A 21,365-nucleotide genomic window follows, 5' to 3' on the forward strand; every position below is an offset into this window, starting at 1 on the left:
CGGAAGCAATACAAGGCAGTATGGCATAGAGAATTTGGAGCCAGAGAGAAGGAGGGGCAAGGTCTGCCTTTGTTTCTTAAAGATTGTGCCTTTAAGCTTTTGTTTCTTTATATTTCAAAAATAAACGTAATACTACCAATTCTCCAAGCCTAGAAAAGGATTAAATAAAGTAACCATGTAAAAATGTTTACACAAAACAGATAGCAATGGTTCAACAAATATCATGGGATTTCTAGTTTCTGGAACATATTACTAAAGTTTAGTTAATTAGAGTAGCATTGCAGTTAGAAAGAAATAAATCAGTCCATTAAGGACTTAACTGATATAACATCAAGCCAGTTTATTCTTTTTTTCTTCATCCATAGCTATTTTTTTTTTCTTCTTAAAAACGCTCCTGGCGGGGCGCCTGGGTGGCGCAGTCGGTTAAGCGTCCGACTTCAGCCAGGTCACGATCTCGCGGTCCGTGAGTTCGAGCCCCGCGTCGGGCTCTGGGCTGATGGCTCAGAGCCTGGAGCCTGTTTCCGATTCTGTGTCTCCCTCTCTCTCTGCCCCTCCCCTGTTCATGCTCTGTCTCTCTCTGTCCCAAAAATAAATAAACGTTGAAAAAAAAAAAAAAAAAAAAAAAAAAAAACGCTCCTGGCTGTGATTCCATGGTTTTCCTCATATAATTACATGTTCTTCATTAAGCTCTATTTCACATAAGGGTACAATACTGTAAACTGTATCAGGTTTCCTTTTATGCACTGGCAACAGCATACAAAAATATGATTTGGAACTTTGTAGCAAAGTGTAAAAAAGAAAATAAATAATTAAATCAATCTATATAATCTCCCCCTACTTCTAAAAACAGTGGGATATTTAGTTGGATTCATCCTTTTCAGGACTTAGCATAGACACACTTACTTTACGGAAAAGTTTTCAAACCTATTCTTTTCATACATCCATCAGAAAGGAAAAGGTACGTTTCTGTATAGCATAGAAATGATTAGCATTATTTTCCTTAATCCTTAAAAACACCAAAATTTTGGAGATCAGAGATTAGAATCATCTACATGAATTTTTAAAAAGAAACAAACAGGCTGCTATTTAAGATGACTTACTGAAAGACATGCATGCTTGTGATACAAGCATCCTATTCAGAAATTCCTTGTCACTACTGTTTTACTACTTAAGCCATACATTTTTAGTCTATATTCTAACATGGAGTTTTTCCAGCATCTTCCTCTAAACATGTTTATAGAAAATATTTTCAAAACAAGCATCATTTCAATTTATAGTAAGCATTTTTATTTATATTATCTAAATTTCTACCTCAATTTTCCTCTTTTGATGTCACTTTTCACTTCTGGGCCTCTGGTTTCGCACTTACAAAGTAATAGGATTAGGAATATACTTCAGATTCTCTACCTCCTCTAACATTCTGGGATATTACACCTAATATATTTTTTTGAATTTGCATTCTTTATTTCACAAAACAGCTCACACCATCATCGAACCTACAATGGAATCCAACATTTAAGAATAAATATATCCTAAAGTAGTAATTTCAATAAATAATTGTAAGTATTGCAGTGAAAGCTTATATTTGCATAAGACTTGGTTGATGAATATATTGAATCCCAGTATAAATTATGTAATTTCTAATGTATGTATTACTTCAAAATTATTTTCTGTAGGCAGAGTAGTAGTTCAGTCCATCAGTTATATTCTCCTAAATAAGGAAGCTGGATGTAATTGTCATTTAATTTCTAAGTTATATATTCAATATTATTTTCCTTATATAAAGGAGCACTCCAGCCCCTAAATCATATAGTTCTAAGTAGGGAATATGAACTCTTATTCTACAAATTGGGTTTTATTTTTTTAAAACACGAGTATGGGGCGCCTGGGTGGCGCAGTCGGTTAAGCGTCCGACTTCAGCCAGGTCACGATCTCGCGGTCCGTGAGTTCGAGCCCCGCGTCGGGCTCTGGGCTGATGGCTCAGAGCCTGGAGCCTGTTTCGGATTCTGTGTCTCCCTCTCTCTCTGCCCCTCCCCCATTCATGCTCTGTCTCTCTCTGTCCCAAAAATAAATAAACGTTGGAAAAAAAATTTAAAAAAATAAATAAATAAATAAATAAAACACGAGTATATCTCACTTGCAGACCTATTTCTAGATTTGGATGTTTGATAGGGAAAATATGATCTAGGGATACAATGTGCAGGAATCCTAGAGCATTCAGTCCTTTATTTTTATTTATTTTGGAAATATGTTTGATTATCTGGACTTATATAGGATACTGGGACTCCTACACAGACTTTGGAAATAAAGGGATTCTGTATGTGTGTATATGTGTATATTTGTGATACAGATTTAAGAAACACTCTACGGGGGCGCCTGGATGGCTCTTGTCAGTTAAGCGTCCGACTTCAGCTCAGGTTAAGTATCTGATTTAGGATTAGGTCATTATCTGGTGGTTCATGGGTTTGAGCCTCTTGTCAGGCTCTGCACTAACAATGCTTGAGATTCTCTCTCTCCACCACCCCCGCTCTCCCTCTCTGCCCTTCCTCCACTCATGCTTTTTCTCCCTGTCTCAAAATAAACTATAAAACAAAATAAAATAAAATGTACTCTACATTAATGAGCCTAGAAAAACTGGAACATATTTTCTGTAGAAAGAACTATATGATTTGTCTATATGTAAACATTACACTTCTAAACAAAAGGAACAATATGTAACAGAAGAAAGAAATTGAGGAAGCAGAAATCTCAGGGAGCTAAAACTGAAAAGAAAGTACAAATTGTGGTACATACATTATAACAGAATGTCTTGGGCCAGATTTATCTTGCTTAATAAGAGACATCATAAAATCAGAAATCATAGTTCCTCTGAGATACAACATTCTTTTTTTTTTTTTTTTTTTTTTGAGATACAACATTCTATTTATTTATAGTCACCTCACAACCCAAAAGATACCCCCCCAAAAAACTGAGAGTGATCATAATGAGTAAATGTCAGATGGGACTAATATTTGAGAAATGTGCAGGACAAAGATGTAGTGGGCTTCAGGAGAAAAAAAAAAAAATACCAGTGAGTGGAGAGCGCTACCGGCAAATAAAGGGACAAAAATTGAAGCCAGGAAAAATGATCAAAAATCAGCACTATTAAAGATAAACAGTAAGAAAAGAATCTGAAGTTGTCAGTATAAGTAAATACATGAATATGTAAAACTATGGATACTATAGTTAGCAAAATTGTCCTCATATTTTCTTTCATTTTATTACCCAGGTTTCTGGTCATAAAAAGCTGTTCAATAACCATGAAAATTATTCTATTGCAGATTTTGTTGGATTCAAGAATATTGATACTTTCCATTTTGAAAACAATTTTATGGGTTTTACATATATATATATATATATATATATATATATATATATATATATAAATTATTTCAAATAACATAGTAGTAGAAATTTAAATAGATCTGCAGATTAAATTAAAATGAATTTAAGAAACGACTAGTTGTCTGATAGTGAGTTATACACTTAACAAAATGCTGTTTTGGATATTCAGATTCAGAGTTTATGAGGCAGTAGTGAACAATAAGGAAACTTGTGACACACTGTTACAAATATTTGGAAAATAAATCTCAATTATATATCATAAAAAGCACAATTCTATTATCTTCATAGCAGATTAAAGAGATTGATTATAGAACATTTATAGTCTTTACATGTGGAATTATATTATTAGCATGGATCTGCATGCATGTTTAAACCATGTTGTTTAAATTTAATTGGTTTTATTCCAAAGTTTTATTTAGAAATAATAGATATGGTACCAAATGGCAAAGCCCTACATTTTTTTTTCCAGATCTTTTCTGTTTTCTCAAATAATCTTAATTTTTTAGGTAGTAGGGCTATAATAACATGTAGGCAATAAGAAAAAAAAATCGTGTGTCGTATCAAAAATTATTATGACTAAAACAATTCACTTTGCAACGTACTTAGTTGTTCTAAAGTTCACCAGAAAAATGATTTTTTTTGTTGTTTAACGAGTTCTCCCATGTAGGTACGTAGACTAAATTTGTTGAGCAGTAGCTTGGGGATGTATTATTCTTTCTACTAGGAAACAATGGCTGAGAGCGTGAGCAGAGAACACAAGTTTAGGGATCGTCTTACTCTTCAGGCATAAGAGGAAGAGTCAATAAAATATGCTTAAGCCCACACTAGTGTGCTGGTGTTAGAATTCTGTGAATCACGTAAAAATTTCTCTTGCTCTTAAATATTAATAATTTCATATTTTTCCTGAATTTATTCAGTATCTTATACCTCCATGCACAAGGGGAAACTGAGTTGGTCACTAATTCTCTTCAATTAGGTATCAACTTTATAGACTATTGGTTATTCACATTGTCTTTCATTCTCAAATAAATGATAATTGAGTTATTATATTTTTACAATTCACTATTAAATGCAAAGATATGCATTAGCACTGCAATCTCAATCAATGTGTTAACTAATAGAAATACTAAAATTCAGTTTTTCAATACAACTCCATCAAAGTGAAGGAATGATATTAGTAAAACTCAACAGTCAAAATCCCTAATGTATGTTTGATAATTTAGCTAAGTGCTGTTATGTAGAAAACTAAATTAACAGGCAGAAGAGCAAAAAGCTACATGTACGATCTATGGTGAGATGGCAAAACTGAAGATATTCAGTTTGGGCCATTAAACCAAATATATAAGGTTCAGAACCCTAAGGTGTGTAAATGGACTATTACACACTATTAAAGGCATAAATGAAGAATAAAGATCATTTGCCTCTCGCTAAGGAAGCCGGAGACTTTTTAAAAAAGTATTTAAGGGTAGTGGTCACACTTCAATTATCTTGTAATTTTTGTCTATAATAATATGGACACAGGCTTTTCAAAGCAGTGAAAGTCTGATTATTCAGATAACAAATTAAATAATTTTTCTTACTCAGAGGATCATTAATGAATGGTCACAGAATTTTAGATACCATTATATTTTTCCATTTCTTTTTCCTACAAGAAAGGTGCATAATCTAACCATTAAAACATAGCAGCTGGAATACCACTAGCTGGAGTCCTTGAATACACTCAATAATACATAAAAACAGCCATCCATTCATCAAAGGTATGAATTTAAGTTTCAACTGTGTGCAAAGCACTATCATATGTGCAGAGCTGACAAGTACGCCTGGGTGACTCGCTCGGTTAAACATCCACCTCTCGATCTCAACTCAAGTCTTGATCATCTCAGTGTCAAGAGTTCGAGCCCTGCACTGGGCTCCATGCTAAGCATGAAGCCTACTTAAAACACACACACACACATGCACACACACACACACACACACACACACACACACACACAGAGTTCTTCAGTGTTCTTAGTTTAGATGGGAAACAAGATGATGCAGAGCTATTTGAGATAACTCCTTTTAGAGTCGTAGGAATAATACATTGTAATGCCAAAAAGGAGAAAGCTATTATTTCTGTCTGGTGAAGTCCAGAAATTTTCATATATATATATATATATATATATATATATATATATATATATATGTCACATTAAGATGAGTTTACCAGGTTAAAAAGAGACAGAGAGCATTTTGTGATTCCATTCAGAGAGAAAACTGTGTGAAATGACAGAGATGTGTCATACAACCTACAGCCCTTCACATATACATTCAACACATGTCTTTTGAATAACTCCTCTACACAAAGCACTCTTACCAACTGGGGAAACGCTGAAATATAGATACCCATCTTTTCGTCCTGGCAATCTAATGAGGAAAACAGGTGTTTGGTAATTGTGGCATGTCTCTTTTAAAAAGTCAAAGTAAAGATGCCATGAGAGCATAGAAGGGGCTTTAGAAGTGAGGGTATTCTGGTCAAAGGGAAGAGGAGGGAGAGAGGTGTGTCCAGATGGTGAAAGGGGTTATAAAGTTCATTAAGTTGCTTACACTGTATTGTATAGGCAATGTACAGAAGTTTTTAATCAAAGAATGGCACAACTGATTGGCATATTAGAAAGGTAACACTGAGAGCATTAAATAAGGAAAAATTAATCAAGGAGAGACTAAAAGTTATGGAAACCAAATAAGGAGTCCAATACAAAATTCCACATGGATGAGGAGAGCCTAAGTAACTTTACTTACAGAGGTAATGAAAACAAGAGGGAAAATTGGAAAGATATTTCTAACACAATTTTTAAAAATTAGCCATTCCCAAATATAAGGAGAGAAATCCCAATGCGAGAGGCAGCTCCACCGATTTCACCCAAAAGACCTAGGGGTGCCTGGGTGGCTCAGTCAGTTAAGCATCCAACTCTTGATTTCAGCTCAGGTCATGATCTCACGGTTCATGAGTTCCATCCACAAGTCAGGCTCTGCGCTGACAGCATAGAGCCTGCTTGGGATTCTCTCTCCCTCTCCCTTACTCTCTGCCCCTCCACCCATTCACTCTCAAAATAGATAAACTTGAAAAAAAAAAAAAAGATAATAAGACCTAGGGCAGTATGAGGTGGGAAGAGGTGGGTGAATAATACTGAAGATCTAAAGAACAATTATTTGGGTGGTGATCAGATGATGGGGAGTTCATTTGGAATATGAGAAGTCCTGCAGTAGAGTGAGAATGAAGACAGACAAATGAGGAGATGTGGTAAACCCTGGGCAATATAAGTGTAAATCTCGGAATTCAGATTTGTGCCAAAGCGATACACTTGAATATCATCAAAATATTTACCATAAAGCAGTGATTCTCACTATTGCTGCCCTTTAGAATCATCAAAATCACTTTTTTTTTTAAAGTTTATTTATGAGACAGAGAGGGAGGAAGGCAGAGAAAAAGTCCCAAGCAGGCTCCACACTACCAGCATGCAGAGCCTAATACGGGGCTTGATCCCATGAACCCGTGAGATCATGACCTGCACTGAAACCAAGAGTCTGATGCTCAACAGACTGAGCCACCCAGGCACCCCCTAAATCACCTTTTAAAAACTCAATGCCTGTTTCACAAACCCCAAGATTCTGATGTAAGTAATTTGGGATGCAGGGCAATGGGATTTGAAAAAAACCTAAAGAGAAACAAAAACAAAAATAAAATAAAAACTCCGCAGGTGATTCTAATGTGGAGCCAAGCTAAGAACGTCTGCCATGGAGGAACAAAATTGCCAGTTAGCCAGGAAACCATGCACATGAAAGCCATGAATTCCTCACCTGCAAGATCCTGGTGATATGGCCTCCTCGTTGATTTGCAGGATTGCATGCAAGAAAAGTATAAAGGTGCTTCTTAGGATGCTCTATAAACATCATCATTTATCAGTATTGTCATTATTATAATTCATACAGCATCATCTTATTCTCCACTACATAAGTTTGAAGTTGGGGAGTGAAGGAAATCACGGAGGTAGATTGTGCAGAACACAAAAAGGCAAGTTCTATGGGCAGAACCTGGAAATAGGCAACATTTAAGAGACTGGTGGAAGAAAAGGAAGCAGCACAGCCAGAAGTAGAAAAGGGAAATGGATGAAGGAGGTCTAGAAGAGAATGGTGTCTTGCAATTTATTCAGTAAATTTCATATTTCGTAAAAAAAAATGAGGTAGAATGAAGTCAGAAGTTTGGCCATTGATTTGGCAAACACTAAATCTATAGGATCTAAACGTGATCAGATCAGGGCTGCACAAATCCACAATTGGATGAGGGGTGAAGAATTAGAGACAGCCAAGGGAAGGCTAGAGAAAGATCCTATTCCAAGAAATTTAATTTTTCAGAGGAAAGCAGAGGATAACTTGAACAATTGTGAAACCTTTGAAAGATTTTTTTTTTCCCTAAAGTGGAAACAATTACAAAAAATAAGTAAAGAAGGGGGCGCCTGGGTGGCTCAGTTGGGTAAATGTCTAACTCTCTGATTTCATCTCAGATCATGACCTTGAGGTTTATGAGATCAAGCCCTGCCCTGTGCTGTTAGCGCAGAGCCTGTTTGGGATTCCCTCCCTCCCTCTCTCTCCATCCCTCCCCTGTTCTCTCTCTCTGTCTCTCTTTTTCTCAAAAATAAATAAATAAATAAATAAATAAATAAATAAATAAATAAATAGCTTAAAACATAAGTAAAGAAGGCAGTAAATGAGAAAGGTTGGAGCAGTATGGAAGAGGAAAATTAAAGAACTATGACTCCAATGTCTTTGCTGCTTTGGCACTAGCAACTAAGGCAAAATAAAGAATATATTCACTAGTATGTTAGCTACAGCTACAGTTCTCAAAAAAAGTCCAAACTGATTCATTCTTGATATTTTCCCTACCTCTGTCCAAGCTCTCATTTTCTAATACCACTTTAATATAGTTTTTATGCTTTCAAATTATCTCACAATGGTCTGAATGAAACTGATTGATTAACCTGTACTGTGGGAATACTATTCTAATACGCTAATAAAATCAGGATCTTCTTTCCATGCTCTCGGGCTTACTAAGCTTGACTTAATTTGATGGAAAAACACCTGTAATCAACAGCATCCAGGAAAAGAGCATGACAGAGTCGGCCCAGTGTTCTACCTTCCTGGAAAAATAATCCACAGCTCATGCCCTTTGCATGATACATGAAAATCCTTATTTTTGTGTGCTGTACAAAGGGTGGTAAATTTCAGGGCACTTTTTAAGCATGCCAGATCATCATCCATGAAAAAGAGTTCATCCTAAAACTCCAAACTGTACTTACCCAGAGAATTTAATGGCAATAGAAGGCTGGGTTAAAGCAATATTATATCAGAAGGTGAGTCATTACACTAAGGAAAGAACACATGAAAGGGGGCAGATGAGACTGTTGCTTCTTTATCAGCAGCACCAAGGGCAATCAGTGTTCTCACCGTCCATACAAAGACCCTTCCTTGTACAGATCCTGCCCCCCAAGGAGTCAGCAAAGGAGCAGATGCTCCATAATCTGCAATTCACAATACCCGCATACATTTGTGTCACAGAGTAATCCCATTTGATCATGTAACTCTTTCATCTAGCAGTTTGCATGTGCAGGTGGCTGAGGCCACCTTATTGCCTTCTTGCCACTTTGTATCACCCCAACACCAAGTCCTCCTGGGGGCTTTCAACTACCTCACTGCATCCAGTTATACAGTCATTTCCTTCCAAAACCTCCAGCCACCTCACCAGCTGTCTTCATCAGAAGCACAATACTCATTGCTAAGGTGTTGTGTTTTTTTTCTTCATTGAATGTGTTTGTTGAATATAGTACATCCCATAGAGCAGATGCATTATATTTATGTTTGTTTTCCATGAAACCTCTCTTGGCTCATTGCCTTTCTCTTAATATTAACAGGCAGAGAGACTATTCTACTGTGTTGGGTTGAAAATTAACATTTAAAGGACACTGAGGAGCCACACTGGAATGATAAATCTTTTTCTTTTAATTTTTTAATGTTTATTTATTTTTGAGAGAGAGAGAGACAGAGCACAAGCAGGGCAGGGGTGAGGGTAGGGGGCAGAGAGAGAGGGAGACATAGAATCAGAAGCAGGCTTCAAGCTCTGAACTGCCATCACAGAGCCCAACGCTGGTCTCGAACCCACAAACTGTGGGATCATGACCTGGGCCGAAGTCAGATGCATAACCAACTGAACCACCCACATGCCCCTGATAAATCTTTTGTCTAAGGGGTGAGAGTACACAACCAAAAACAGGCTTAATAAATATTTGTCAAAATAATTTTTATGTGGTAAACTATGTATGACATAACATTTATTATTTTAATCTTTTAAAAGTGCACAATCTAGTGACGTTAAGTATATTCACATTGTTGTGTAACCATCACTAGTAACCATTTCCAGATCTTGTAAAACATCCTCAACTAAAAGTGTGCACTCACTAAATAATAACCCCCATTACCTGCTCCCCTCAGCCTTGTTAACCTCCATTCTACTTATTGTCCATCTGAATTTGACTATTCTAGGCACCTCATATAAGTAGAATCATACAGTATTAGTCCTTTTTTGTTTGACGTATGACACTTATGTCACTTAAGATGTTTTCAAGTTTGATCCAGGTTGTACGTGTATCAGAATTTCCTTTCTAAGGCTGAATAATAATTGTAGGTATAACAATATTTTGCTTATCATTTTATCCATTGATGGACATTTGGGTTGTTTCTAACTTTAGCAATTGTGAATAATGCTTCTACGAACGTGGAAGAAAAAAGTATCTATTCCAGCCTCCGCTTTCAGTTTTTTAGAGCGTACACCTAGAAGCAGAATTGTTGGATCATATGATAATTTGGTTTAACTTTTCTAACTTTTTTGTTTCTAACTTTTTGAGGAACCACCACACCATTTTCCTCAGCGCTGCACCCCTGTATATTTCCACCATCAGTGCACAGTGGTTCCAATTTTTCCACATCCTCGCCAACACTTGGTATTCTCTAATTGTTTTTATCACAGCCATATTAGCGGGCATTAACATAAAACTATATTGGATATTTGAGAAAGAGAGTGGATTCACCTCCACATGCGAAGGAACATAAATCTCAAGAGATGGACTTGTTAAAACTGGCTCAATCCTTTTTCTTCTCTGCCTGTGTCCTTTTTCTTTTTTTAATTTATTTTGAAATTTATTTATTTTATTTTTTTAATGTATTGTCAAATTAGTTTCCATACAACACCCAGTGCTCATCCCAAAAGGTGCCCTCCTCAATACCCATCACTCACCCTCCTCTCCCTCCCACCCCCCATCAACCCTCAGTTTGTTCTCAGTTTTTAAGAGTCTCTTATGCTTTGGCTCGCTCCCACTTTTTAAAATTTTTTTTAATGTTTTATTTATTTTTGAGACAGAGAGAGACAGAGCAGGAGCAGGGGAGGGGCAGAGAGAGAGGGAGACACAGAATCCGAAGCAGGATCCAGGCTCTGATCTATCAGCACAGAGCGCAACACGGGGCTCGAACTCACAAACTGCAAGATCATGACCTGAGCGGAAGTCGGACACTTAACTGACTGAGCCACCCAGGCACCCCTCTATGCCTGTGTCTTAAAAGATGGGGTTTCTTGTACTGCTATCTCAGGTAAATAAGTTTTGAGTAAGTATGTAAGGAAATCATCAAAGAATAACTTTAACTCTCCCTTTGGTTTCTTTGGTGTTTCATAGTGTCATTACCTTCTTGGCCAGGCTGAGATCATCCGTTTCTTTCCACAAAATGCTAAAATCCATAAGGTTGCAAAATTATCTTCACCAACGTGATCGTGATCTATAATGCAATTCAGTGACAGCTGTCCATTGAAAATCAAAGACTATTTGTGTCTCCTTCATTCATTCACTCATTCATTCATTCATTCATTTGTTCCAAATGTTACCATGAGTTTATTCCTCCCAACACTGTCTAACATAAGTTTCTGAGACAATGGACTATTCTATATCTGCTCGATCCAATGTGTTAGCCATCAGCCGAATGTGGCTATTGCCTATATAAAATGTGACCATTTAAACTGAATATGTCACAAGATTAAAAGACACAGCATAGGGAATATATTCAATGATACTGTGATCGCAGGTTTAGACAGATACACTGAGAAATTATTCATCATCATCACCAGTTAAGCTGGTCATTAAAACTGACTTGAGTGCTAAGTTCTACGAAAACACAAATGGAAGAGAGATGTGCTTCTAGAGGGAAAATTAGGAAACGCCTCAAAAATGAGGTAACAATTTAGATCTTGAAGGATGAATATGACTTCACTAGAGAGAGAAGGAGGACGATATTTTAAGACAGAACAAAAAAGGTAATTAGTTGGAAACAAAGTGGTTGTTGAGGGATGGTGAGGTGTGTGGTATCATGAAAGAGACACTATGTCTAAGAGAGAAGTGAGAGAAAATGGAAAGAAGTTAGAGCAGCAGGCCAAAATCTGAGTGTGAAGGTCAGTGTGCTGAAAAATTCCGGCTGGAAAGCAAATAAAGTGACAGTAAAAGGAGTGGGTAAGAAAAGGTACCCAGGGAGTTTGTCCTTTTTTAAGATCGTTCCTTTCCTTGATCCAAGTTATGACAAAAAGCATTAATTGTAAGGAATTGGAATTAAAGGCCTGGGTGTCATTTGTATTCGGTACAGAGGTTTTTCTTCAAAATTTTTACTTTTTTTTTTCCAGAAAAGATTATAAATAGAAGATTCTTTCATTTGAATGGAGCTTCCTTAAAAAGTTAAAAACAGAACTACCCTACAACCCCACTACTAGGTATTTATCCAAAGGATACAAAAATACTGATGAGAAGGGGCACATGCACCCCAATGTTTCTAGCAGCATTACCAAAAACAGCCAAATTATGGAAAGAGCCTAAATGTCCATCGACTGATGAACGGATAAAGAAGATGTGGTGTATACACACACACACACACACACACACACACACACACACACACCCATATAATGGGATATTACTCCGCCATCAAAAAGAATGAACTCCAGGGGTGCCTGAGTGGCTCAGTCAGTTGGGTGTCTGGCTTTGGCTTGGGTCATGATCTCTCAGTTCGTGAGTACAAGTCCCGCGTCGGGTTCTGTCCTGACAGCTCGGAGCCTGGAGCCTGCTTTGGATTCTGCATCTCCCTCTCTCCTGCCCCTCCCCTGCTTGTACTCTGTCTCTCTCTCTCAAAAATAAACAAACATTTAAAAAAAATTAAAAGAAAAGAATGAACTGTAGCAACAACACGGATGGAACTAGAGTGTATTATGCTAAGCAAATAAGTCAGAAAAAGACAAATACCATATCATTTCACTCATAGGTAGAATTTAAGAAACAAAACAGATGAACATAGGGGAAGGGAAGGAAAAATAAAATACGGCCAAAACAGAGAGGGAGGCAAATCATAAAAGATTCTTAACTCTAGAGAACAAACTGAGAGGGTTGCTAGAGGGGAGGTGGGTGGCAGTCAGGCTAAATGGGTGATGGGCATTAAGGAGGCCACTTGTCGGGATGAGCACTGTGTGTTTGTTATATGTAAGTGATGAATCCACTAAAACCTACTCCTGAAACTAATGCTACACTATATGTTAACTAACTTGAATTTAAATAAAATATTGGGAGAAAAATAAAAGATACTTTCATTTGCCAAACCAGACCATTCTTAAACTCTCCTAAATTAATACCCAATATTTAAATAATCCAAGACTTGGCTTATGCCAACCATGCTTGTTTGTTGTTCACTATATAATAAAAAGCATATTTTTACAGAAACTGTCCATGACTATATATAAACAGGTGAAGTGGCTTTACAGGATAAAATGTAATATAATATGAACAGTGCACGACAGTAATTTTCTTTCTAACCTTTTTGCAATTGTATTAACGTTTTGGAGTGCTTATTTGAGGGATATGCATTGATCAGAAGCTACTGGTTGTTGTGCTAAAATGTTGTTCCTCCTCTGGGTTATAATTCACCTGTCAAGTGGTCAATCATGCTTCATTCTTAGAGTGAGTGATGATTCTTCCTTTGATCTACTTTGCTAGAGTCTTATAAATAAGGAAAGTGTGTCTCTGGGATATTCATTAATATTCTCTGTAAAGAATTTCAACTGAAGTAAATTCTGCTAGGCATGGCTAAAGGACTCATTACGCATGAACAATTCACAAACCATTTAAAGAGATTATACAGTTTGTCATAAAAAGCACTGCTCTTTAATTCTAACTGAATATAAACCTATTGGGGTTGAAATCTTAATTAATGCTTTTCACTCTGGTTCATTAACATTGTGATGGTTCAGTGAGATAATGGTCCACATCCCAACCTGGCAGACAATGACCAGAAAAATGTGTTTCAAATGAGGGCAGATGCCAAGTAGCCTTAGAGGCAAAAAAGCAATCCAAACATGTATGGAATATTTATATGTGACAATCATATTTCTCAGCACATGAACACTAAAATCAGTTCTAGGTAGATCAAAGAACTGAATATGAAAAGCAAAATATAAAAACTTAAAATATACATGAGAATATTTTATGAATTCACCATGAGGAATGGTTTCTAAAACAAGACATGAAAAAGAGAAAACCTTGTATAAAAAAGTTTTACAACTTTTAAGGAATCAAAATATACTTAAAAAAAATAAGAAACACTAAAACAAAATAGGAAAGATAAGAAGATGCAGCCTAGGGAAAATCTTTCAATGTATATACCAAAATGAGTTAGGATATAGGGTATATAAAGAATTTCTATAAATCTATAAGAAAAAAGGTAAATGTCTCATTAAAAAAAATAGTTGAAATATATTTTTAAGCAATGCACAGTACAGGAAACCTGAATTCTCAATGAAAAGATATTCACGGCACATACAATCAGAAAAGAAAAATTAAAAACATTCAATTGGTAAAATTAAAAAAAAACTGACAGTATTAAATGTTGACAAGGATAGATAGAACAGTAGCTCTTGTGAATGTGCTTGGAAACTGTAAACGCTGCAAGTACTGTGTGGGATTTGGGCAGTATCTGAAAAAAGGAAATAAGGGAAGTCCACATAATCACACAATTTCACTCCTAGGCATGTACCTTAAAAAGTACTGGATATGTTCCCAGTGATGCATCCACACACACATAAAAAAAAAATCGTTGTTGGGGCGCCTGGGTGGCGCAGTTGGTTAAGCGTCCGACTTCAGCCAGGTCACGATCTCGCGGTCCGTGAGTTCGAGCCCCGCGTCAGGCTCTGGGCTGATGGCTCAGAGCCTGGAGCCTGTTTCCGATTCTGTGTCTCCCTCTCTCTCTGCCCCTCCCCCGTTCATGCTCTGTCTCTCTCTGTCCCAAAAATAAATAAACGTTGAAAAAAAAATTAAAAAAAAAATCGTTGCTACACTGTTATTAAGAGAAATTTGAAATGCCTAATTGTGGTAGATTTATACAATGGAACACTATACAGCAAGGAAAATGAATGAAGTTTTCCTGCACTGACTTGAATAAATCACAGAAATAGATATTCCTGAGAATGCACATACTATGTTAACAATTTATGTAAATCATATACTCACTTAATACACTGCTGTATATGATTGAGGGGTGTACATATATATGGTAACATCAGGAGTTAAAATAACAAATTTAAAATACAAGTTACCTCTTGGAAGGAGATGTAATCTGTGCACAGATGGCTTAAACTTTGTTAATCTGGGTGGTAATTTACAGACATTTGTTTCACTATTTTCTCCATTTTTGCCAAGTGAACAAATCATAATGTTACAAAGTCAGAGTCAGGAAAGTTCCAAATCCTCTGCACAGTAGCATGTTAAGTCTACAGGTCATCTTTTTAGGTGATTATTCAAACTCTGCTCTTGACAAGTATGCCTTTCTGATGCAGGAGCCTCTTGCGCCACTGAAAATGCATCACATGATCTAACATCCTATACTCTGTGATCAAATGTTTCTTTGAAGCACAGTAATCCAAGAAGACAAGTCCGTACTTCTCAGTGAGATCTAAAAAGCTATGCTGATGGCTCTTACCCCAAAGTTCGAAATTAAGCACCAAATTGACCAAGCTGAGATGGGGAGTAATTGTTTTGATAAAGTCCTTGTGCCTAGTGACACCTGAAATGCTTCTTAAAATGTGGATTCCAGAGTGCCATCCCCACATATTTTAATGTATTAAATGTGATGGTAGGTCCAGGAAGTGGTATTTTTGTTATTTTTCTTGATTAAGAAGTTTCCTTGGTTCAATGGCCAAAGTTTGGAAAATAATGCTTCAAGGAATTCAGTCTCTTGATTAAAATGAATAAATAAATGCAATAGAATTTCAGAGATGTTATTAAGAAATAATTAGAAACAGACATATTTAAATCTATTTGCTTAACATGGAGGTCTCCACAGACGAGTCACACTTGTTTTGTGTTGACGAAGACCATTCAAGGATCAAGAAATTGAGAACCATTATGAGAAGAAGTTCTAACAAACAAAAGCAGAGAGAAATGAAATATCCTCAGTATTTGAGAAAATGTGAGTAGATTTTCATAGTAAATGATAAATCTTAAGACTGAAGACAGGAATTCTGAATCCAAATGTTAAAGCACCTTGAATGACATGATAAAGAGCCTGGGCTTCATCATTTGTGCTCTAGAAAGATGACTTTTGCAGGTATGATGCATGTGGATTTAAGTAGGGCAAAAATGGAGATTGTATGTATAGGAGGCTGATCCCAAGAGGTAAAAGGTGGGAACTGGGGGTAAGCTTGTCTGTGGAGAAAATGGCTAGGTTCAAGAAAAATGAAAGCATCATTATATGTCCATATGTGTGTGTGTATATATATATATATATATATATATATATATATACACACACACACACACACACACACACACACAAACACACACATACAAACATATATATATACACATACATACATATATATACATTTCCATATGAATATGTATGAATTTCATATGAACATATATCAATATATATATATTTATATATATATATGTATATATTCATTCATAGCTTTAATGTAGTGGATGAGGTAGAGGGACATGTCCTAGGTGATTCTGTCTGGACGCATGATGGACTACTTATGACTTAGGAGAGCAATCATGGCAGGAGGAATGATACATGTAGCTTTGAATAATTTCTTTCACTATATTTTCCTTTCAAATTTTTGCTATACATCTCTAGGTGGACATACCAGGTAGATTTTTGCAAATACAAGTGTGGCGATCAGCAGCAATGCAGGGACGAGAGATATAAAATTTGGATTTCACTATTGAAACTGTAGAAATACATCGTACCATCTGGGGTGACTGAAGAGCATGAGCCGTCAATAAGGGCTAAATGCAGAACTATAATGAACAAATCGAAAACTATATCGAGCAGATCATTTATGTAAAAAGATACGATATAGAGTGAATGCTCCAGAAATGTTAGCTCACTCCTCCTAACTCCAAATAAAGACCAAACTAAATGGTAGAAACTGTAATTTATTGAAAATTTCAGAGGTGTATAAAAACTATAAGGGTTGGAATAGTTCGAACTCATGCTGGAGGAGGAACATGAACCACTCTAAACAAATGAACAGGATTTGGCTAAGTAAATGAGAAACTTACAGATCAGAGAAGCCATGTGTGCAGAAATGTGAAGGTGGGGGTGTACAATTTGTCTCTCAGAGTGACCTAATGTACTCTTCAAGACTCTTTGACCATATTTGTGCAAATTTCAGATGATGAAGATCCTAATTTTCATGCTGCTTCTCTAACTTCCAAAGATGATGATACAGTTGGGTGGTGGTGACAGGCGGGCTTTCTTACTAAAGAAGTTTTTCACTGGCCAAGACACCCCTGGAAACTCACTGTTCATCGAAGATTGGTCTGGGGGAGGTGCAAAGAATGGTTTGGACATGAAAAGGACATTTAAGAGATTAAACAATTGTGAGCACTGAAACAAAATTTTAAAATACTGAAACTTCTAGAGCACCTGGGTGGCTCAGTCAGTTAAGCAGCCAACTCTTGATTTCGGCTCAGGTCACAATTTCAGTTTGTGAGTTTGAGCCCCTCACCAGGCTCTGCACTGTGAGAGCTTCAGATCCTTGGTCTCCCTCTATCTGCCCCTGCCCCCCCCCCTTCTTCTCTCTCAAAAATAAATAAGTGCTAAAATTAAAAAAAAAATAAAAATAAAACTTCTTATTTAAATATGAGGGCAAAATACATTTCCACAGTATACTGGAAAAGTATGTACTCTGTCATGAGCAAGAACTTGTTTTCAATTGTGGTTCTTCCCCTTTTTGCTGAAGGGCTGTGCATATTTTGCTTAACTTCTCTGAGCTTCAGCTTTTTCATATATTAAAGATCTCTAGAGGTGCCTGGGTGGCTGGGTCAGTTAAGCATCCGACTCTTGATCTCAGCTCAGGTCTTGATCTCAGTGTCATGAGTTCAAGCCTCATGTTGGGCTCTGCACTGGTGTGAAGTCTACTTTTAAAAATAAATAAATAAACAAATCTCTAATAAAGTCTTACCTCAAAAGGATGATGTGAAAATAGAATGAAATATCTATTGCAGGTAAGATGCCTAATATTGGGTCTACAGTTTCCTCTTATATGGTCTTGGATAAGGCAGGAACTCTTGTAGCACGCCTAGTTCCTATAGCATTAGGAGAAACAGCTGGTCCATATAGCATTAATATATTTTAGATATAAATATGAATGTATTAACAATAATATTACTCACTCCAACAGCAAGTTTACAAGGATAAATTATTATGTGACCAGGTAATAATTCTAGCCTATTATATGTTGTTGTGATTATGTTTCTGAACTCAGAGATCTGAAAGAGAAAGAGAGAGAGAGAAAGAGAGATGAGAGAAAGATGAGAGAGAGAGAGAAATACATCAGTTGAGCTTTCTGGGTGATAAGGAGGAACTCATTCTTTCATGGATTGAATGGAACCTCACCTCAAGTTACATTTCAAATGGTGCATTGCACCTGCTCATTCATCAAGCTGCCAAAGGCTTGCTTTGCTGCCCCGTTTTTTTTTTTCTTTTAAAATTCACATCCTTGCACTGTCTTGAGTTATTTACCTTCATAATGATAGTAACATAGTAAACCTTGTTTAAATAAAAAATAGCTCCTAATATATCAAGTGTAGATGGATCTCACCAAAAGGTGAGATCTCACAGCTTACAACATTAGTTTCCAAATATTGCAAGCAACTCTATAGCTCCCTTTCATGTCTGACCAATGTTATTTTGTAACTGAATTGATTCCATTATGTCTTAAAATAAAAACAATTATACAGACCAATATAATTCTCTTTGGGGAGCTATCAGGATATTTTCCTTTATTCTGTGCAGAACAGAGTAAAAGAAAGCCAGCTTTAAACCTACGGGACTCCAGGGGCAGCTGTTCAGTTTCTGCCCTCCTCCCATACCCAGCACACTGCTATACCACTAGAAATCACTAACCATTTGCAAGATACAACCTAGAAGATGGTAACACTGTTCAAGGACTGGGGAAGGAAAAAAGGGAAGGAAAAGGAAGTATGCCCTAAAACACAGCAAACATGTGATTAACAGCTATTTTCTGAAGCAAGCCTTCATGGGGGATCTGGAGCTGTGTCACTGTGTTTCAATTCTGCAGATCACACAGGGATAAATTGGAAGACGCATGCAGGAAGATATGTGGAGAAGGATTAAAGGAAGTCCAAAATCCATGCTAAGAATATGAGGTGAATATCCTCACTCCTTATACACTCCTCAGCTTTACCCTCCCCTTCCATGGGAGGAGGATACATTACTAAGACACAGAAAAGTCCTCGGAACAACTCCATATTTGTTCTCAGTTGCTGCTGTTGTTTTTGATAGGTATTCCCCCCCCCCCCCCACCTTCTTTGGAAGAAAAGGGAGGAGTTGACGGAACACCCACTTACCCTTTAATAACCCCCTTTAATGAAACCAACATGCTGCATGCCTTTAAAAAAGCTTTCAAAAAATAGAGAAGGGATGTAGGTCTTGGAGTGGGAAACTGAGTCTCTCAAAATAATACGTCTGAGGAGCATACAGGTTTGGGCTTGAAAGCCTAGCTTCCACACTTCTAGTTGGCCTCCTAATAAACAGATAGATTCTCAAAGTATTTTCTATTCAGTATCACACCCCTAGTTCCCAAACAACCATAATGCAGAGGACAGATGGAAAGTGGGGGAAAGAATGCAATGATACTGCCCTCCCCCACCCCAACATGTGCTCAAAGAAGTGTATTTCCTCTGAAAGTTCCCCTTCAAGCAGCCAACACCCCCTGTGGGCCATTCCGTAGAATCCTTTATCTCTGCCCCTTCCTCCAAATGCTCGGGGGATTTGATCCACCTCCAAATTACACAATCCCCCACCGCTACTTGAAATACACAAACCATTTCTTCACAGGCCTTTGTAACACACAGCCTGATAAAATCACTTAAAAAGAAACAGGCAGATGACCCAGAGGAGTTAGCAAGGTCAGGGCACTCCCCGGTGAGGGCGTGAAAGGGTGGGAGGTGCTGAGGTCAGGGTTAAATGACACTGCGAAATGAAGGCCCCTGCCCTGCAGTCTCCTTCCTTCATCTATAGAAGGAGTCTCCAGTGAGCTCCTGCGTCTGGAAGCCTGCCCCTTCGGAGCCACCGAAGAGGCCATGGAAGCGTATTTCAAAAGCCGCATCTAAAGCAGCCCGCTTTAAAGCGCCAAGAAAAGCCTGGCTGATGACCAGAATTGCCCCAAATCACTTGCTGCCATTCTCTTGCAGCCTCATCAGCGCTTCCCTTCTTTCCTCCGCGTCTCCTTCCCCTTTGGAGTGCAGGTGCTCTAGGACGTTTGGGGTGCACCCCAGGCGTCTTTGGGTGGCGGGAGCAGCTCTGAACCAAGGCCAGAACCGGATGCCTCAGCGTTGCGTCTCCCCACCCCACTGTCTGCCGGCCGCTCAGCGGCCCCTCAAGCGGCCCTGGGTGCGCTTCCTGCGCGGGGCCCTGGGGATCTCGGGGCGCGTGGCCGCGGGACGCCAGCAGCCTCCGCAGCGCTGCAGCCTCCGCCGAGCCGCAGCAGGGGCTGCGGCAGCGGGACTGCCACGCCGCGCTCCCCGCTCCGCCCGCCCGCGGGGCTCTGCCCGCCTCTCCCCTTTGTGTCCGCAGCGCTGCGGGGCTGAGCCGAGCGAGCCGCTGCGCCCGCGCCAACCCCGAGCCCCGGGCAGGCGGAGCGCGGAGGGGAAGAGGGGGCAGGGAGAAGGAGCGAGAAGGGCCCCCAGAAGGGCACAGCGCTTCATCAATAATGCAGAGGCGTCTGGACCTCCCTGCAATACGTTTTCCAGCTAAACGCCACCAACTGGAGCGCTTCCTGGCACGTCCCACGCGTGTGGTTTTTGTGTGTGAAAAATGGGACGCACCTTGTTCATTCATCCATCCTCTCTCTGTTCCTCTCTCCTTCAAGATAAAGTCCCCCCGTCTTAGCTGTAAACCGCCACCCTTCTCCTGATCAGTACTACACGTCCGGGCAAAAGCTGCAGGTTGGAAACGCAGGTCCTGAAAGACTTCACTGCCTACATATCAGTAAGAGTTCATCAGAATTCATCTAGTAACGCGTGTTTGCAAGCCCTCGTTCTCATCTTTGTTAGAGAATGCATTCAAAGTTTGGAAGCTCAGGTGGCCTTGGAGCTGCTGGTTTCTGCGCCTCAGTCCACATTCATAACCACAGTACGTTCAGAGACACCGAGATTCTGCGGGGAAGTTGCCCAGCACCAGCCCCGCAGGCCCCTGATGCTCCGCGCATCCTTGGAAGCAGTTCCCCTGAGCGTCCCCAGGAAGCCCAAATGCGGCACAGAACCTCCTCAAACAAGGGTTAACCCCGCCACACACACCAGACACAAATCCCGAAACTTCTTTGTGAAGCAGGGATAGCC

The 21,365-nt window shown here is 38.5% G+C and overlaps 1 protein-coding gene across 6 annotated transcripts in view; it reads right to left on the reverse strand.

Moving 5' to 3' along the window:
* ROBO1 (roundabout guidance receptor 1) overlaps positions 1 to 21,365 on the reverse strand; it is a 1,138,975-nt gene that overhangs the window by 1,117,120 nt on the left and 490 nt on the right. The window lies entirely within an intron of this gene.

Source organism: Leopardus geoffroyi, chromosome C2 (genome assembly GCF_018350155.1).
Source record: "Leopardus geoffroyi isolate Oge1 chromosome C2, O.geoffroyi_Oge1_pat1.0, whole genome shotgun sequence".
In the NCBI taxonomy this organism is placed as follows: domain Eukaryota; kingdom Metazoa; phylum Chordata; class Mammalia; order Carnivora; family Felidae; genus Leopardus; species Leopardus geoffroyi.